Here is a 12,123-nt window from a genome sequence, read left to right as displayed (position 1 = left end):
GTAAGAGTAATATGTATTCCTCAAAACATTTAACATTTTGTGTAATTTGACTATTAAATATTATCAATGTATTTTCTAGCCTTATTTTCAGTGCAACTGGTCACACTGTTGGAAGTGCATAATAATACTTGTCACATAACGGCTTGTTCTCCATACACAAAATAAATTGCTCATATCAGGGGTGCCACGAAAATCTCACAAACGAGGTGCTCCAAAATCTTAAGATATTTTAATGTTCCGAGTGTTTTGTCTGTCTAATAAGCAAACCATGAACGGCAAAAAAAATGGTTGCCCTTCTTCAAAAACATGTTTTAAAATAAATTATCGAATCTGTCTTTATTTTTAGTGTCAAATCCAGGCATTAGAGTTCTACTTAAAAATTTGAATACAATTAAATTGTTTAACAAAGCGATCATAATTACAATTCAGAAAAATTCCCTGAGACTTTTTGTTAACATTTTTGCATTAGTTGGTGTACATCGAACTACTACAACAACAATAGCACCAGCAAGGGCACAATTTAGCAGATTGCATATCGAGCGTTGCAGCGGTATGACAACAACAGCAACACTGACTAGGGTACCAGCATGATACAATTATACAAGGTAGTCTCGTCGGAAAAAAACTGGTACCCAGTCTATGTTAGCAATGAGTGCGAGTGAAAGAGGCACAGAGTGGTAGTGTGAACGAGACGACAATGAAATGCGCATTAACCCTTTGACGATGATATTAATATTTACATATTTTGAAGCTAATGTTAATGTCTCCTTCACATATTTTTAAAATGTAAATTGTTTATGAACAATATTAATAATATATATGAGAATTCTCTAATTCTCTAAATGTTTTAATTCTATCCGTGTCTACGGCATACATGGCAAAAAGTAATTTTGCATAAGGGTTAATTGCGCTAAAAATTTCGTCCGCAGACAACCTCTTGCGTCGAAATACGAATGCGCACTGACGAAAGCTATTTTCCAACGAGACTACCTTGTATAATTGTATCATGGGTACCAGCTTTTGGCGACGAGACTACGTTTTATAATTGTGTTGCCATATTAGCTATTTTATTGCTAGATCTAGCTATTTTGAAACTGCAAAAGCTATAAGATTTTGTGAAATGCTATTAGCTAGAATTCTAGCATTTTTTTATGATTCGGCTACTTTTGGCACTTTTTAAATAGTACGGATAGCGCTTCTATCGTTAGGATGTATTTTGAGGTTCACTCAAAAAATTTGCATTATCGATTCTGTTTATAGTTCCTGTGCGAACTTAGTTCGTTCACTCATGAGCTAGATACAAATCACTAACTATACAATACATACATAGATGCTTCAGCCCATACAAATTTTTGTATCATTAAAAACAGTATTATTGCGACCCCAGTCAGGCCCAGTGTTGCCAATTCTTCTTCTCATAAAATAGCTAAAGTAACATATGAAAAACGCTAGAAACCGCCAGACAATTAGGATGATATCCAAAATATAAAGCTACGTTAGTAAAACAATATTTGTATTAATTTGATTTTTTTATTAAGTATTTTTGATTAGTAAATTTCGTCAATCATGCCCTATTCTGGTGCAGTTTGTTCTGTGAAATTTGTTCCCGCACAACAATCCCAAATGGTCAATGGGGCTGACCAATGAATGCGTCGCAATATATGGACATATGTATAAAGACAATGCCGCCTCTTGCTGGCAGGTTTTTTCAGAGACAGTCGGAACCATGATACAATTATACAAGGTAGTCCCGTCGTCAAAAAGCTGTCCATAATCGACACAGTACATAAGTGCGAGTGAAACGACTGCGCCTAGTGAGTGCGAAAGAATCGACAGTAGAGCTTTGTGATTAACCCTTCAATGGCGCATAGGGTTTAATTGTTCCACTATATTAAAAACAGTTGAAATGTTTTTTATAATTTAATTTTTAATAGTTTGGAATTGGATAGTAATCGTTGTTTTTGTTTTTGATTACCAATTATTTAGTTCAGGTTCTTAATTCTATCATAAAGTTCATATTTATATATAATATAATTGCAATCTGACATTTTTGTCTTGCACAAGGGTTAATATTTAGGGAAAAAATCGTCCGCATACAACCTTTCGCTTCAACAAGCACGAGCGCACTGGTCGATTACACTCTGTAGCCGAACGAAAAAAACGTACGACGGCACTACCTTGTATAATTGTATCATGGTCGGAACAATCGTTATTTTGTTCGTCTGTGAAAACGCAGATGACGAAGATTTATGGTTGCTTGTCATGGTATGTGCGTGCAATTCACAGAGTTTCGTATTAATGGTGCATTAGCAATATTTACAAAAACATTTGGGATCATTGGCTGCACCTAGAGGCAACCGATTCTTAAAGAAGGGGTCTTGCAACTAAGCATGACGCGGTTTTTGTTTATAAATCTTGGGCATTTTAACTGCCCCACACGATCGTTTTGGAAATTGTGAAATACCCAGATGGTCATGTATATAGAGTATAAAACTAGTAAAAACTATAAATCGATAAAAATGCAAAGATATTTTGGCATATCGATGTTTTTTACCATTGCAATGCAAAATTACTGCAAGGTTTTTAAGTGTGGCATAGTAAAACATAAAAATACACAAAGGTACCAGATGTTTTTAAAAAACTAAAGTTCCATCAGTTTTGTTTTGCAAATAGCTATAATTCCCGCTAGCCGCTAGTTTTCAATTTATCCCGCATTTTGCTTTTGAAAACCGTCAGATCTAGCGGGGAAATAGCTAAATTGGCAACGCTGGTCAGGCCGAGCGCTGCGGTTCGAATTTCGAACACCAGAGCAGTGTTGCCAATTTTTCTGCTCATAAAATAGCTAAAGTAACATATGAAAAACGCTAGAAACCGCCAGACAATTAGGATGATAGCCAAAATATAAAGCTACGTTAGTAAAACAATATTTTTATTATGATTTTTTTATTAAGTATTTTTGATTAGTAAATTTCGTCAATCATGTCCTATTCTGGTGCAGTTTGTTCTTGAAATTTGTACCCGCACAACTATCCCAAATGGTCAATGGGGCTGACCAATGAATAGACAATGCCGCCTCTTGCTGGCAGGTTTTTTTCAGAGACAGTCGGAACGAACGTTATTTTTTCGTCTGTGAAAACGCAGATGACGAAGACTTATGGTTGTTTGTCTTGGCATGTGCGTGCAAATCACAAAGATTCGCATTAATGGTGCATTTGCAATATTTTCAAAAGCATTTTTGATCATCGGCTGCATCTAGATGCAACCAATTCTCAAAGAAGGGGTCTTGCAACCAAGCATGTCGCGGTTTTAGTTTATAAATCTTGGGCATTTTAACTGCTTTACATGATCATTTTGGAAATTGTGAAATACCCAGATGGTCATGTATATAGAGTATAAAACTAGTAAAAACTATAAATCGATAAAAATGCAAAGATCTTTTGGCATATCGATGTTGTTACCATTGCAATGCAAAAATACTGCAAGGTTTTAAAGTGTGGCATAGTAAAACATAAAAATACACAAAGGTACCAGATGTTTTTAAAAAACTAAAGTTCCATCAGTTTTGTTTTGCAAATAGCTATAATTCCCGCTAGCCGCTAGTTTTCAATTTATCCCGCATTTTGCTTTTGAAAACCGTCAGATCTAGCGGGGAAATAGCTAAATTGGCAACGCTGGTCAGGCCGAGCGCTGCGGTTCGAATTTCGAACACCAGAGCCCCTTCGGCTCATTCGAAAATTCGAAGTTCTAACGCAGCACGCAGCGTTGAGTTCAGTCGCAAATCAAATGCGGAGCGATGAGCACGAGCGTATTTCGTTGCGCTCTGCTTTCGTTTATATGTATGCGTGTATTAAAACTCTATTTAAAAAAGTTTGAACTTTCAAATTTTGTTTTTTACATTTTAAGATAACAATAACATTTCAGAAAATTAGAGAAAATATAAATAATACAATTTCAATTATTAGAAGTTCAATCTTTTTTTTAAAAGATAAATGCATTTTTGTAATTTAGTTTTAATATTAATTTTCGCTAGGAAATTATCTAATAAATTAAAATTAAAACTGGTAAAAAATTTAAATATAAATATTAAAAACATATATAATTAATATTTTATTGTAATTATGTTTTTAATATTTTTCAGTAATTTTTTATATTGTTAAATTGTATTATTACATGATTTACAAAAATGTATTTATTAAAACAAAAATAATAAACTTATAATAATAATAATTTTTTTAAAGAGTGTTTGCAAAAAGGAATTTGTAACTCATCAAAAATCAATGCGCGATTAGATTTTACTTCTGTCAGTAAGCTTGAAAGGGAATGAAAAAATTTAAATCGCATTAAAAACAAAAACAAAATATACACATATTCTCGATCGGGAGTTGAACCCAGACCCACAACATGTTAGGCTTGCATACCACCAGCAGAGCCAACGCGGTCCTTGTGCAAGTGCCATTTAACTGCAAACATATACATAGATCGCGAGCAATTGTTGTTGTCCTCTTCTTCGAGACTTTCGTCGCGGCAAAACAAAATTGACGTGCGCTAGCTGCTCGTCTGCGAGGCAACTGCACATTGCAAAACTTCATATGCATACACATACTAATATAGGCGAGCATGTAGATACATACAGGCATACATAGCAACGAAACCAGAGCGCAACGAAATACGCTCGTGCTCATCGCTCCGCATTTGATTCAGTGCTGTCATTTCCGCTTTTTTCCTGTCAGATTTGGATTTTTTTGAAGTGTGATTGCGGGAAAAATATGAAAACAGCGGGCAGCTGGAATTCTGGCTTTTTGACCAAATTTAAGCAGCTTTTTCTTTAGTTTACTTTTACTCAAATTTTAGTGATGTTTAAATTGAATTGAAAAAATATATTTCTATCGACAAAATATCGATATTTACTTGTATCAAATAATTTCCCTCAAAAGTTTGCACCTAAATTGGAGCGACTTGCATAACTAACATTGTGAATTTCGCTTGCGCTAAAACAAATTTACGATGCCAAAGGAATCAAGCTACGAATGGTTTTGGAATGTTTTTTCTGTTTTGTTTTCTTATCTGATAATTGCAAAAATTAACAAATTCGTATGCAAACCAAAAAATGAACGAATTTATATATGTATATATTTTATCATAAAACAGAACAAGTTCCTAAAATCAATCTTAGCTCTAAATATAGTGGTCATCCAAAGCTTTAAGAATAACCTTTTCAGCTTATGTTTTTTTTCACTGTAACAATGGTCGCACGTGACATCTGTTAGAGAATTACCAATTATATTTTATATTACGTATTGAACCGAGGGTTTATAAATGAAAAACATATACCACATTGCTTTATAAAAATAAGCTTTTTTCCTAACTTTTTTCTCTGGTATTCCGCATTTTTTAGCTTTTTGTTTTCGCTGATCCAGCTTTTTTTGCTTAGAAAAATAATAAATAATAGAGTTAGACTGAATCCACTTGAATCAGGTAAGTTCTACTCCACGAAAGAAAGGTGTACGCTAATCCGGGCTAATACACTGAATTACCACTACGTTTTATGAGCTATACATTTATAGACCGGTCACAAACATTGATTTTTTTTAAATAAATACCTTCAATATAATAAAAAACCAAACTTCTAATAAATTCACTAAAAATTGTAAATTTCCGAGGAACTCAAATTCAATGCGCGCAAAGAGAAAAAATTGTGTAAAGCTCTTTGCAAAATCATATGGTGTGTTTGACCGTTCACAGCTGATGATCAGCTGATCGTAGAACTTTTAAAAATCTAATCAAAGCATCTGCTATCGATATGTGAAAAAATATTAACGGTTTTTAATTTTGAAAATTTGAATTAAATGCCGCTAGCGAGACCAAATCGCCCACTGTGGCTCGGCCCGACTGGGTTCGCAATAATACTGTTTTTAATGATACAAAAATTTGTATGGGCTGAAGCATCTATGTATTGTATGGTTAGCATAGCTTGCAAATAACTGTCGACCGTTTTTTTGTTGTGCTCTCGTTGCGAGTACTTTTATACTTAGCGTTATAACCGGATTCTACTGTATTTCGTCTGCAAAACGAACGCTTCAAGATTTGCTTGCCTATGCGTGTGAATGTATACCAATACATACGCAAAAGACTTTTATTTTCACTGAATACGACGAAACGGTCTTGGAACAACCGAAACAAAACAGAATAGAAAAAAAGGGTTTCGGTCTGAGCGCGAGCGATCTTATTCGAGAACCCATAAAACGTTTGCTCTCTGAGTCTTTTCGTAAAGTGTCAGAGAGAGACACTTATTTGCGGACAACGAGAAACGGTCGACAGTTATTTGCAAGCTCTGATGGTTAGTGATACAAATTGTGAAACGGTGAAGAAGCTCTTAAGAGAAATACTGTTGAAAATAGTTTAAAAGACAAGTTAGATAATTAAGTTATCTACAAACAACATTTGCGCGACGCGTGGTTGTAGAATGAAGACTTTAAGGTTTGGATACGCAAAGATGTGACAGATACAACGAAAGCATACTGCTGCAACTGCAAATGCAGTTTTGGCGCGAAGCTGCATGACATCAAGTCGCATGCAAATACAAAAAAAAAAAACACTTTTCAATGAGCGGCAGCTTTCAACAAAAAAACAAACTCCAGTTTTCAGCGGTGCCCACTAAAACAACAAACACACATCTATAGCCCCAATAGATCACCTCAGCCAATTATGCGTGCAAAAGTTTAAGGAGTGCTCTGCAGTTGCAAATATTAAACTGGGCCGCACTAAATGTACTAGCATTATTCGGTCGAGGACACCATCGATATTGACATTTCTGTTTTATTTTAATAAAAACCATTTAAAAGTAACACAAAAACAAGTAAGAAAGTTACAGTTCGACAGTGACATACCCGCTACCCATTTTTAATAAAGGCGAAATATTGCGGTATTATTTTCAAAATATACCGAAAATACTAAAAATATACCAAATGGTATGTTTGGTTTATCGATATAGTACACCATTCAAAACCATAGACGGCACAATGTACCAGATTGTCGGCAAAAGCAACTAAGACCGCGAGTATGTAGGCGTTTTTGCCCATACAAAAGTATTTCTTTAATAACTTCCACAATTTTTATCTGATCGCAACCAATCATAACTACTATAGTAATTATTGTATATACCAAAATTCACAACTCTAGCTTTACGCTTCCCTGCAGAACTGGAGGTGTCGATTGGCCATGGGTAAGTGCTTACCTCGCCGATCACTACATGGGTACTTACTAAAGTGTCCCTATAGTAAACGAAAGTCGAACCACCGAGTCGACTCGAGTTTGCGATTGGCCCTGGGTAAGTGCTTACCTCGTCGATCACTACATGGGTACTTACTAGATTAACCCTATAGTAATCGAACGTCGAACCACCATAAATGTATGCGTTTTAAAGCATAAGTACAAAATAACGGCAAGCATCGCTTTTGTTTTTGTTATTTTGTGGAAAGTGCATACACAAGATTAAAGACAAAATTTCGATTACGCTTTACATCGCTGTTTGTTTACGCGTCTTTGTTTTATTTTGTGCTACTCTTTTACTCAAACGCAGCTGTGTTTCCTAGATGATGAAATTATTGCAAGCATTTGAGCTGAGAAGTGCAAAGCGGATCCGCGATCAATTATTAGGTGAGTTACTTAAAAAATAATTTATGTATGCATTATATGTTTAATGTGTAAAATATTAAATAAACAGATAATAAAAGAATATCAAGCAGTTAGTATAATGCATAGTTCTACAGTGGAAAGCGACAATGTGCCTAAAGAAGAGGAAGTGGAAATTATGACAGAAAATCTACGTTATGGAAATAATGACAGGGGAATGCGAAAAAAAGAAGACAATTTCTTTGGTGTTATGATCGGTGAGTATTTTAAAAGATAATTAATTAAAAATAATTATCCACTTTAATCTATTAAGACTTTTTAATCCTTTATTTCCAGATTCAATAACTGAGGACCAGTTGAGAAAGGCCTTGCAGCTCCAAAAAAAAAAAACGATATTTTAAAACTCAAGTTGCCTTAAAGTAATAAAAGTATCCGACTTATTAAAATAAAGAAAAATTAAAATTAAATAAAAACTGTAATTGTAATTGTAAATTTTTTTTAATTTATAATGGCCGACCCCTCCATGGGGTCCGATGTAAGCACTTATTTTACCGACCCTTCAATGCGGTCCGATGTAAGCACTTATTTTACCGGCCGCTCCATGGGGTCCCATGTAAGCACTTATTTTACCGGCCGTTCCATGGGGTCTAATGTAAGTAGTTTCTTTAAAGACCCTAATATGTTGCACTATTTCACTAGTTCGTGGGTAATCGAGGCGGTGGCAATTGACCCTATTTGCGGACATTTCATACAAAAACGGAAATTAAAAAACGCATGCCTAGACGCCACTTTGTAAGTAGTGGCTGGCTCCTGGTAAGTGCTTATTTCACCAGCAACGAACTAGCGCTCAGAACTGTAGGGTGGTAAGTGCTTATTTCACCGGCAACGAGCTAGCGCTCAGAACTGTAGGGTTGTTATTCGATTTTTTGATTTGCGGCGGCAGAAGTGGGCGTGGCAAAAATTTGAAACAAACTTGATCTGCGTGCAAACATAACAAATGCTGTCGAAAAAAAATTAGAGCTCTATCTCTTATAGTCTCTGAGATCCAGTGTTTCATACGGACAGACAGACAGACGGATAGACACACAGACGGACAGACGGACATGGCTAGATCGTCTCGGCTGTTGACGCTGATCAAGAATATATATACTTTATAGGGTCGGAAATGCCTCCTTCTACCTGTTACATACATTTCCTGCCGGCACAAAGTTATAATACCCTTCTACTCTATGGGTAGCGGGTATAATTAGCAATTTTTTTTTGCTGTTTTATATATTTTTTTTTTTTAGCTATTTCTAGCATATTTTTTCTATCAATTTAGCTATTTCAGCTCATGAAATTCTGACAACACTGATCATGACACAGACAGCAAGAACAACGGTAATGAGTGCAACATCAAAAAATAGCGATGGGAACTCTGAAGCAGTACCCTCGGCAGTCTAAGAGGCAGAGGACTCTTCCTTATAGATTGTAAAAGAACTAAAATTTAATTTTTTAGCAGCATATAAAGAATAAAGTTTCGATCACAAATATTATTTTTGTTTTTACTCAAAAATACTCGAATTCTTAAATAGCGCCCGAGCAGGGACGTGACGACGAATAGTTGACCAACCAATCGGGTGCGAACATATATAAAAATATATATTTTAATGATGTAGTTGTGTGATGCAAATGTATACACAACTGCATCACGCGAACAGCTGATTAGGGGTGAAAAATTAAACAGACTACGGCAGAAATAATGGAAGAATGATGCGGCGAAAGGTTTCACTTAATGGAAATTTAAATGATGTAGCCCTGACTAAATAGCGTATTTGATGCATTAGTGATTATGCAGCTACATCATCCGTCCTTCTCTTACACACAGCACTATATGGAATGATGTGGAGAGGTTCCACTTTTCAGAAATTGCCAATGACGCAAACTAAACAGGATAAAAAGTGCTAATTCTAGAAACACTAAATCGCAATATTCCTGCTGAACAAAATAATTGCGGCTGGATTTCGTTTATACAGATAATAGCACAAATAATAATAACAAAAATAATAAGATGCACCGATAAATGCTATTCTAAAATATATTTGAGAACCTTAAATCAATAGTTTCTCAGGCAAATACATAAAAAAACAAATTTTTTCCACAGCCGACAATATACAAATTCAACAAAGCTTTAAAATGCAGCATACAGACCATTTTATTTCGTGGTCTATATTTTTTGCAGAAATATTTAAATAAAAATAGCAAGACATAAAAATTGTTTTTTATTTGTTTGCAAAATTTAGGTAAACACGGCTTCAGCGATCTATAGATGGGTCAACCACCTTCTTTGCGACAGGAGGGTGTTGCTCACGTGGAGCTATTCGACGATTACAAAGGATGTGAGTGGCACTCCCAAGGGTGTTGTTCTTTAGGGTGGTTGGAGGGTGGTTAGGCATTTTCCAGTTTCGGCATAGGCAATTAACTTGGGAACCCGTCTAGCAAATGTTTGTAGCACACACAACCAGATTCCAAAGGAGAGGGAACTGGCAATCTGGGTCTATTAGACTATGGCCACAACGCTATTGGTAGGAAGACTAGTATAGACTTGGACTATACTATCCGCCTCACCTGTACTGACCATATCAACACGGTATACGTGGAACCGGGCTGTTGACGCGAAGGGTTATTCATTCCCAAAGCCCTCAACCTATTCACGGACGGGTCGAAGATGGACGAAGGAGTTGGTGCGGCCGTATATTGCCCCAACCCGGTTTCCAAACACTCCTATAAACTCCCTTACAATTGCAGCATCAGAAGTGGCTCGGGGTATACAGCACAATTACAACTCAATTAACATATTTGTTGAAAGCAAGGCTGCAATAAGATCAATGTGCTCAGATGTGGTCAAGACCAAAGTTGTCCTGGAAAGCAAAAGAGCAGTAGATTCGCTGAACGGATCTGCGGTCGTGCGTGTCTACTGGATCCCAAGGCACCAGAGCATCGGCGGCAACGAGATTGCAGACACTCTTGCTAAAGAGGGGGTAGGCCGTGTAAAGCTGTAAAGCTTGAGTATCGCCAACAGTGGTCAGTCACTCAGGAAAGGCAACGAGTTCAAAGTTGGGGAAACACTTGAGCATCTTCTTTGCAGATGACCAGCGTTATCCCGACTCCACCAGGATGCTGCAGGCTTTTGCCAAAAATCCATTCATACTGTGCTACTTCTGAGACAAAGATACCCTCCACCGGCACAGCTACGGCCTCCACTAGTCTATGATTCGCTCCTAGCAGGCGCAGTCGGTTCTACCTAAACCTAAACCTTAGATAAACATATTCAGTAATATTGAGTAAGAAAGTAAAAAATCGAGTGTGTTCGACTGTCAAATTCCCGCTAACTATTTTTAAAAACGATATTCTAAAATTATACAAAATTAAAATACCATGAAATACTAAAATATACGAAAGGCTGTATTTGATATATCAAAGCAAAGCAACTAAGAATCGAAGACAGTTTTTTGATCTACAAATATGAATAATATGAATAATGTGCGTCAAGATAGCTCCGCAACTTTAGCGTAACATATCATTACAAAAATATGGGATAAAAAAAACTTTATTTTCTCCTTTTTACGTGATTTTTAATCTTAAATTAAAAAAGTTGAAATGCAAAACAATAGAAAACTAAATTATCTTTCTATTAAACCCATTCGTCAAATTGCATGCACTATTTATGCAAAAAAATCGTGAATGAAAAATTGGGATATCAACATTTTTGCTAATATCTCAGATTTGATGAGTTTTCGGCCAAATCGGCTTAGGACAAGTTATAGAGTATAGTTTTATAAAATCACCCTCAAAAAATCATAAATTTCTTTAAGGTCGTTTTTGAGATATTTCGGGAAAAGTACAATAACCTCAGCTCTTGTCCCATACAAATTGAGCACAAAAAATCAATGTTGCCGATTAATAACCATAACTTTTTTTTACTTTCTTGTCGGCCTTGTGTCATTATGCGTTCGTAGATACATCTATAAGGAAGATATGTAGCAATTTTGGTTGGTCTGGAACTAGCGTGAAACCAGTTAGTCGACTCAAATCGGAAAACTTTAGTGTTAAATAACACCCTTTGAAATTTGGCGGGACTTTAAATTCTTGTAGAAAATAACTAAATGAAAAAACTAGAACTATAATTTAACATTACATTTAAATAATCTATTTATATATATATTAATTTATTATAATTAATAAATATACGCAATTTTATATTCTTATTTAAATCGTAATTTTGCAGTTTACTTGACCACAGTTAGCGGCAAAACACTATGTTAATGCTATCATCAAATTATTCTTCATATTTACAGCACTTGTACGCCATGTCGCGCTATTTCATTGTATTCGAATCAAATAGACAAATATTTTGCTTTTTGTTTTCTTAAAATCGGTAAAGCCGTTTTCGAGAAAATTCAATTTTTCTGATTATTGCGAAAATTATAAATCAATTGGAATTTGGCATGG

The 12,123-nt window shown here is 35.5% G+C and overlaps 1 long non-coding RNA gene across 1 annotated transcript; it reads left to right on the top strand.

The window, feature by feature from the left end:
* Positions 1–2,202: 2,202 nt before the first annotated feature.
* On the top strand, positions 2,203–3,523 carry LOC127565231 (uncharacterized). The gene is made up of 2 exons (XR_007954610.1): positions 2,203–2,579; positions 3,484–3,523. It is a non-coding gene; the product is annotated as an uncharacterized LOC127565231 (long non-coding RNA).
* Positions 3,524–12,123: the final 8,600 nt, after the last annotated feature.

Source organism: Drosophila albomicans, chromosome 2L, assembly GCF_009650485.2.
Source record: "Drosophila albomicans strain 15112-1751.03 chromosome 2L, ASM965048v2, whole genome shotgun sequence".
NCBI classification, from domain to species: domain Eukaryota; kingdom Metazoa; phylum Arthropoda; class Insecta; order Diptera; family Drosophilidae; genus Drosophila; species Drosophila albomicans.
The sequence above is the reverse complement of the archived record's forward strand: the minus strand, read 5'-3'. Positions and strand labels throughout refer to the sequence as shown.